The following is a 9,607-nucleotide window of genomic DNA, read 5'->3' on the forward strand; positions in this document are numbered from 1 at the left end:
TTATTTAATTTTTTTTTATAACAATTAAAACATGAAATAACCCTTAAGATAGTAACTCATAAAGCTTCACATTTTACATTCTTTTTTGCTGGATATATAGCTTTTTATAGTCAAATAGTATAAACCCTAAACATACTAATATTTCCTTCTTTTTAGCAGATTAAAACGATATAACATATAACATGTTTGAATCTGTTACTAGGTCTGTTAAATGGAGAATGACGTCAAGCGACAGACCAGCTGAGCTCGTCACCATTTTATTTGTTTTCGTGTTAGGTTATTTGCTTATAGTTTGTATTAGTATTATTTTGGATGTTTTTATAACTAATAAAGTAATGGATGACAATGATAGTGTAATGACAGTTGTCACTTAGCTCATCTCGATTCCCTTCCTGACAAGTAAGAAGATTAACAAGACACTCAGTGGCCAAACTTTCACACAAATTCCAATTTTGGTATGTTGTAATAAATTATTTCAATCAAAACTTAGAAGTAAACGATAACAAAAAGTTTTGGAAAGAAAGGTTATAAAAATGGTTGCTCAGAAAATCCGCTAGGAGCTCTTATGCATTTAAAATTTAACATGACTTTAAATAGGGCTGTTCACAAATCTATACTGATAAAATTTACCATGGTAAAACAGTTTACATTTAACACAGCTTGATGACTATACCTATTATCTAAATTGTTTTAACATGCTGAATGTTATAAGTATAGGATTGTAGCAGGACAAAATCCATATTATATGTTAAATGCAGAGCGGATTTTCTGGGCATTCCAAAACATTTAAATTATTATTTTTATTAATAATTTTATTAGAGTTTTAAAAAAGTCCATAACAAAAACAACACAAATCAAACAAAAACTACAAGGAACAAATCTATGAAAACATCAGAAAAAATGGTGTAGAGCTAGTCTGTTGAATGATATCATTATCTATTTAGCAAACCTGATCACTCTCAAACATGTTGAATGATATATCGTTTTAACATGCTAAAAGGAGGAAACTAACCAATCAAAATAAAATAAGATAAATAAAGAACTATATATTTTATTCTTTCTCCGAACGACTGCAAGACATGGAATGCATTTCTTCATTTATGCACTTCTTTATCTTCAGTTGATCGGATATTGATGATTTACCGTTATAATCTGTTCTTTGTGACATGATTTTCACATTATCGTTATCTAACAAGTTCTAACATTGACACTTTAAAAGCAGACTTTTTAAAATAAAATAATGTTGAAATGACATACGTTAAAATTTTAAATATATAAATAAATAAAACATATCTACAGGGAGATAAATTACCTGGAAACCGAAATAGGATTCACAAGACTGAGATTCTGTTTATTATTTTATGTCATTTTTTTTATTGTCTATATACCTTCACATTTTTATGTTTTTTGTTTTTTTTTACATCATTCTTATCCTTATATGTTTTTATTGTAGCCCGACGAAGACCAATAACGTTGGTCGAAACGTCTGCAGAAAATAAATAAATAGTTATTACTATTTTTTCTTCTTTCATTACCGTAGACCAGACCATTTCCTTCAAAATATTTTTTTTTTCCAACAATCCCGAAAAATTCATAATTTAAAAATATAATTTATCCTCTGAATATTAGAGGGCTACCGAATATTAGAAAAATAATGATCAAATGTATGACATAATTTATAATTTTAAACATTTTAATAAACATAAAATATTTAAATAAATTAATATTAAATTAACATCAAACGATTGGATTTTACAGATAAATATTGTAACCTTATAAACATAGCTCTCATATCTTTTTTTTTTTTGTAATTTTGGAATTATTGAATCAGAAATAAAAATTAAATTATTTTATACAATGTAATCCAATCTGTAATAATAATTTATCCGTTACTCTTACCATTTTTAGCAGCTATTATATCTCCTCATTAAATTAAATTAATAGATATTTTGATGTATTTTTTCACTTTCTCAGTTTAGTTAATCATATTTTTTATTTATATTTATCCTTTTTATTATTTTATATAATTTTTTTTATTGTCAATATAGGGTAGTTTCTCTACATGCCTGTATCACTCTATTTTGATCATACATCAACTTTACTAGATGTATTTTCATGTAAATAAAGTTGTAAATAGCAATAAATAAAAATTTTTCGAATGGTTATATTTTATAAATGAATACAGAAGACATTATTGGAATAATTTTAAAAATGATTCACCACTCACCTTCACGCTTACTTTTTAAATCAACAACTATCTCATTTAATTTATTTAAATTGAATGTTCAAAGAAAAAAAATTAATTTTAATCTATCATTTTATTAAGCTGTTAAACGGCAAAAACTAATAAACGAAAATTTTATTGGAAGAGAGGGAGAGGTCCTGAAATTAACGACCATGATAGCGTTTAATGATTAGATAACTATTTTTATCTTAGAGGTATGTCGCAAACTTTATTTTTTTCGTATGAGACAGATTATTTTTTAAAACTCCTCATTATGATATAAATTTTTATTTTATGCATGTAAATACGATTTTGTTTTACTTCATTACATAATAGTTACTACAGCCAAATATTATGTTAATTAGAAAGATACGCCCAATACACTATGCATCATCATATTAAATATGAAATAATCAGTAATAACTAATTCTACAATTTGAGAAGTGTTAACCTTATAGGAGACCATAAGAATTCAAAGATTATTTTATATAAGCTCATTCAGTACATTTATATATTTTTAATTAGGTGTTTTATAACCAATGCATAATCTTTATTTTTAATATATTTATTGAAATCCACAACATTACATTACTATACATTTACAGCATAAATACTTTCAGTAAATTTGATCTCAGTTATAATGGAGTGATAAGACATGTAGAGAACTACCCATTGGTAGCACTCTAAATTTATTTTTTAAATTCCAATATAAAAAAAATGTATTTTTTTATTATCTATTTCTTGTTTTTAAAACTTTTACTATTTGATTTAAAAAAAAAAAAAATCTATGTTTCAAGATCTACAATCCGTTTTTTATTAGACTAGAAATAGAAGTTATAAAAACCGATAATTACCAAAGAAAGACACACATTTCAAAAATCATTTTAACACAGCCTTTTCGATTAATGCTTTTGTCTTCTTAAATGTATGTCGTAAAAAAATACGAACTCAACATAACAGGCATGTATGTGTATATTATATATTTTGTATTACCTGATTATACTTTGCTATTGCTATATTTGAGTATGTACTTGTAATTAATGGAAGATAATTGACAGTTCGATATTAATTAAGTTGAAATTAAACATTTACGTACATATCATCGATGGATTCACAAAATATACAACTAACGTTTTCTCTATTAGGAAAATTACAAGTCTTTAATTAATTTTTGGACTGGACAGATTCTAAATCTGTTCGGTCTAAAAACTTAAAAAAGTTGTAATTTTCCAAAAAGAGACAACCTTATTAATTGTATTGTTTGTAAAGTTAGTGCAAGTGTAATTAGCATCAATGCGAAGTAAGCCATTATTATATTATTTTTTTTTTATCTTTACAATAAATTCTACAACAAACTTTTTTAAAAATACAAGCAAGAAGTTCAGCATGCCACATTATTGTTAATAATTGTCCGGTTTGAATTTTTTTTTTGTCAGGAATTTATTCTCCTACTAAATTAAAGTATTAAATAAAATCAGTTAAGAACTTTAGAGATAAGTAATAAACGAATATAACATTTTTATTTCTATAGATAGATGGTATGGGAAATTCGCTGTGTCTTTTCTGACACTTATCCGATTTAACTGATTTTCTTTGCTTAGGTAATTCCATTACCTATCATATTGTCTCATATAAATTATTTGAAAAATATATACATTTTTCATTGGGCAAGTAATTTTTAATTTTGATTATAACATTTTTCTACTGAATAAATCCAGGAATTTAATAGCTAAAAACCTTTCCAGGACGGTTCAGAACATTTTGAAATAAAAAAACAAAAAAAAACAGCTAATATATCGGTTACGAACTTTAAACATTCTAGTAACATAGCATTTGGATAAAATTCGAAGGTAATATGAAAGATTATGTGTGCAATAAACCCCAGAGAAAAACAAATCCTTCAAATAAATAGAATTGAAAAATTTTCCAATTTTTATTTTCCTAGAAAAAACAGTATTTGAAGTTTTCACACGACGCTAAAAACTATATAATTCGCTTTTTCTTCAAAATTATAAGAATTTTATATATTTTTTTAAAATTAAAATAAAATCATTTTTCTACGAGTTAATTACATGATTTCAATAGGTAAGAACCTTAGCTTTAGGTAAGATAAGAGCTTTCGTAGATCTTAGATAAGTTCGTTTAGTATTTTTTATTTATAAAGATTTTTCCAGGTTTTCCAAAATATATGAAAATTATAGGTTCATCACCGACAATTTTTTTTTTACAGGTCAGGTAAAGCATAAAATTTCTAAATTCATATGCTAAAAATTGTTAAATTGATCCTTTGTACACATCACCAATAAAATTAAAGCAATATCTGAAATATTGTTCATATAATTGTTTTGTTTTTTCCTAATACTTTATTTTCAAGGATGACAAAGATGAGCGATGAATAAGTGACGTCAAAATTCGCTACAGAATAAATCCCTCGGCGTCAAAATAAAAAAAATATTAAAAATTACCGCCATTAATTTCCAACTCAAAGGTTATTCATAAATAATTTTAACAACGTTTCTGAACAGGCTTTGTGTATTGGCTAAGGATTTTTTTTTTAAATTTAAATCACATAGTCAGGATTTTTTAGATCTTATTAATTATTTGAAGGTAAATAACTTAGGAAGGATGTTAAAATAGCTAATCTAAAGGTTTAACGAATTTTAAAATTTGAAGTTCCAGATCTATGGATTTGTTTGATTCGATATATGTACAAATAAATTAAAAAAACAAGATTCAAAGAATCAGAAATAAATAGTTAATTTTATAGATATAATTTAGGACTTTTAGGATATAATTAATTATTTGAACTAACCTAAATAAATTCTAAGGTTAAAAATTGGTAATCTGAAAGTTTGTCTAATTTCCAAATTTCATGTCTCGGATTCGGGGCTTTGCGTATTAGCTATTCCTGAATAATTTAATAAATATATGTATATATGTATATTTATTTTTAAGCAGAGTAATAATTTATTTTTTATATCTACAATTTTGAATTTTAATGATCATAGTCATTATTAGATAAGATATATTAACATAGAATATTGATTAGAAATTGTTAAAACTTTTATAGACATTAAAGAATGTGAGCTATTTTGTCAAGTGCATAGTTTTGGATTTATTTACTTACAACTGATAAAAGTGCGAATATTTGTCCTAAATTTTGGAATATCGTTCTGGTTTCTACAAAATCAAACTTTATCAGCAAGAAATGAATATTTTGTGTATTATTAGTTGTATAGAATAAAAAATAAATTGTTAAGAAGTATACACATTTTTTTTTTTTACCTTTGTAATTACCTAGAGCATATTTCCAATAATCAGAATTAAGCTTAAATATTCAAGGCGATAATTCCACATTATTTATTATTTGAACCTAAATAAAGAACAAGCGAGGAGGTTAAATATTTCTAACATGGTTTATCGAAATTAAGTTTCAGATTTGGCTTTGTGTATTAATTAGGGATTTATTTTATTAAATATATGTACATATTTATTTATTTTTAAAGCAAAATTCATAGTCAGAATTTAATAATTAATTTTTATTGATAAAATTTTAGATTTTTAGGTTGTTATCAATTATTTGAACCCACGTAATGTAAGTTTTGGAAAGAATTTGTGTATTAGTTACATATTTATTCCATTAAATATATATGATTATATTTTTTTAAAAGCAGAATTCATGGTCATAATTAAATTGTTAATGTATATAGTTAAAATTTAGGATTTTTAGGTCTATTTATTAATTATTTGAGAGTAAATAAAGGAGCGAGGAGGTTAAGTGTCGCCAATCCCTCGGTTTATCAAATTAATAAATTCACCACAGCAACCATAAAGCGATTCCCCTTTATTGGCGTCAGAGGGGGGGAGAGTTGGGTGCAGTGACCCCCTCGGGGAAAGGTGGCTTTTCTTCCTCGTCCGGCTATTAGCAAGTGTGACAGCTTTTTCTAGCCGTTCTTGTCCGGACGAACCAGGTCACTTTCCGTTTCTATTGTTCGCCAGGAGACTGTCCGTCAAGTTCACGTCCCTGGCGAATTTCACTCCGCAGGTGACGGGAAAAACCGGTCGATGGAAAATTAAGAAAGAAAAATATACGGCAAGGTTATAAATCGAAGTTCATAATACTTTAAGTAGTAAAGAGACAAACAAGTTTATGCAGTAAACAAAACTAAAAGGATATCAGATCCATAAACAAATTTTAATTCCCAACCTATTGCTTGATAGTTTAATAACAATATATCTAAAATACCTATCTGAATGCTATATACAATCCTAAGAAAATCTAATGTAAAAATTATACCATTTCATTTCAACTTACAATTTATAATTTTTTTTTTTTAAAAACAATTTTTTCTGTCAATAAAAAAAAGTTTAAACACATTAGATAAAAGTTTTATGAATTAATTAAATCGCTAAAAAAAGAAGGGCTTCGCGAAAGTTACGCCCCTCTGGGCAGACTGTAGGAATTAAAGTCTCCAACAACCTACTCCTCAGAGAGCCCCCTAGTCCAACTGGAACATACCTTGACAATTACATGGCTCACCTACCTCGATACTAAGAGTCCAGCGGAAGCAGAAGACAGCTAAAGAAGCCGGTAAAGAGAACACTAAGCCCGTCCGAACGAGACACAGAATAACGCGCGACTGCCGGTAACTCCTAGGTCCCCACCACGCCAAGCGGACCCCCTCCATACTTCCTGGCTACCTGTTCCGATCATCTTGCTGGTTGAGGAGTACGGTCCGAATGGAGCGGAAGGACGAGGAGTATCGATAATGAATATTTAAAAAGAAAAAGCCAATCCATCGTCTTGCCTCCCTAAAGGTAGTAACTCAAGATTATTGTACTCCAAATGCACTGCGCCATATGGAACGTGGAACGACCGTAAGTGTAAAATCCTGTGTGGATTTTTTAGACTGACGCGAAGTCCCTCCCTCCTATTTAATGTAATTTATATCTGTACAAAATAATAAATACAATAAGTAAATATGTGAAATGTTTCATTTACACTTTAAAATCTTGGGAAGGAACCACCCAATTTTTTTATTAATTTTTTTTTATTTTACTCTAATTTCATAAATATTTCTATTTCCAGGGAATGGGTACACTCAGCCTCTTGGGAATGATTAAGACTTAAAATAAATATCACTATCATTCCAAATGTAACGATGGAGTGAAAAGTGGACTGATGACAATTATTTCATTCTAACGTTCCACTTTTTACCGACATATTTCAGAGTGATTTATTCTCTCCAACAACACGTGAACAAGTATTTTTAAAAACAATTAATTATAGTTTAATGTACAGATCTATTGCTTAAATACATTTTTTATTTATTTATTTAATGTAATTTATATCTGTACAAAATAATAAATACAATAAGTAAATATGTGAAATGTTTTATTTACACTTGAAAATCTTAGGAAGGAACCACCCATTGGTGGCAGTTAAAGCATTAATTAAAATTAAAAGGTCCCGTGGCCATCTTTTTTCAGATGCCTCGGAGCATTATCAGGGATTGTTAAGAATGAGAGATTAAGAACTAATAGGTTAGGTATTTGGAATGAAAAGACAAATATCTGTTTTGGGCCAAACCTGCAACGATTAGGATGTAAAAGTCTTTGTGGATGAGTTTATTTGTAACGTAATAAGGAGCATCAAGGATTTTACGTAGGATTTTGGATTGTAAGATTCCTTATTAAAAAACTATATAACAGGGTGGCCAGTCGGAATTCCTTGTAGCATGGACTTTGAAGCGATTGTAGAAGACGTAACTTTCTAGCCATAGTTTCAGACATATTTCATATAGATTAAAAGTTATTAATATCCATGTACTTCTAATTCACCTGGACATGAGTTTTTTGGCCCTTTAAATAATTATGTTTGTTTTTTACGTAGGTAGATAAGCCGTATATCAGTACGATTTGTACTCAGCGAGTTATTGATAGATTAGCAAAAAGTAAGTCATATTATTCTTTCATGGTACATTTTCCAGTATTACTGGCCCCCAAAAAAACACGAAAGTGAAATATTGAAATCAAATTATCAGACTACAACGTCTATACAGCTGACATTCCAACCAATCCTAACATTATCCTCACCACGTATGCCGAAGACCCATGTGTGCTCGCTGTTAATAATAACCCATTAATTGTATCCCAAAATCTCCAATCCCATATCACAGCCCTCGAAGACTGCTGTCGTAATTGGAGGATTAAGGTAAATTCCAACAAATCCCATCAAATCACCTTTACCCTTCGTCGTAAACCTACTGACTGCCCTACAGTTTCATTTAATGATGTTACTCTTACCCCTGTCGAACAGATCCGCTACCTTGGACTGCATTTGGACAAGCGATTAACTTGGAATCCTCACACCAGACTGAAAATATAGGAAACTGCACGTAGATTTCGACTATTACAGCACTTACTAGACAAACGGTCTAAACTTCCAACTCATTACAAAAGACTGATCTACATGGCTGTAATAAGGCCAATCTGGACATATGGATTTGAGCTTTGGGGCTCCAATAAACCTTCGAATTCCTCTCGTATTCAATCCTTACAATCCAAAATCCTCAATGCTCCTTACTTTGTCACAAATAAAATCACACATAAAGACCTTAATGTTCCCTATGTAACCGATCTAGCGCGAACCAGACATCACTCCTTCTATTATAAACTCTCAAACCCCTTAGTTTCTAATCTTTCATCCTCTTTTATTCCTGACAATCCTCCGAGGTGCCTGAAAAGAAGATGGCCATGAGACCAGCTAATGTAAAATGTCAAGAGTGCTACCAATGAGTAGTTTGTAACACTCCAATTTAACTTAGATCAGATTTACTAAATGTATTATAATGTACAGTTGTAAATAGCAATAAATAAATATTAAAAAAAAATTAAGTAAAAAAGTTACTAAATTTGACTAAAATTACTATGCCTGAACAGAATAGCCTGCAAAAAATTTTATTAGTTGGATATGAGGCTTGAATTTATAGTTTTATCCCAGAAGATAATAACAGTCGAAACATTAAACTTTTAAAATATTAATATAGAATGTTTGAAACTGAAATGGATACAATTTATTTTATTTAAGATCCTTGAAGCTCCTTATTACGTCACAAATAAACTCATCCACTAAGACCTTAACATACCATTCGTTGCAGATTTGGCCCAAAACAGATATGCGTCTTTTCATTCTAAACTCCTTATCCATCCTAGCCCATTAGTTCTTAATCTCTCACCCTTAACAACTCCTGATAATTCTTCGAAGTGTCTGAAAAAAAGATGGACACAGACTTTCTAATTTAAATTAATGTTTGAAGTACCGCCAACGGGTAGTTCCTTCCCATGAATTTCAAGTGTAAATGAAACATTCCACATATTTAC

At 28.8% G+C, this 9,607-nt stretch overlaps 1 protein-coding gene across 9 annotated transcripts in view; it reads right to left on the reverse strand.

The window, feature by feature from the left end:
* The window catches only part of LOC106680323 (oxidation resistance protein 1), an 867,959-nt gene extending 861,072 nt beyond the window's left edge, over positions 1-6,887 (reverse strand). For 5 of the 9 annotated variants that reach the window (XM_067049996.1, XM_067049998.1, XM_067049995.1 and 2 more), the window contains exon 1: positions 6,769-6,886. The gene's annotated coding sequence lies outside the window, so the exon portion shown is untranslated. Of the gene's footprint in view, positions 1-6,768 lie in introns of all 9 variants that reach the window. The other 4 variants (XM_067049999.1, XM_067050001.1, XM_067050003.1 and 1 more) reach the window with 2 other exon arrangements.
* Positions 6,888-9,607: the final 2,720 nt, after the last annotated feature.

Source organism: Halyomorpha halys, unplaced genomic scaffold (assembly GCF_000696795.3).
Source record: "Halyomorpha halys isolate HHAL.00 unplaced genomic scaffold, Hhal_1.1 Scaffold17.1, whole genome shotgun sequence".
Classification (NCBI taxonomy): domain Eukaryota; kingdom Metazoa; phylum Arthropoda; class Insecta; order Hemiptera; family Pentatomidae; genus Halyomorpha; species Halyomorpha halys.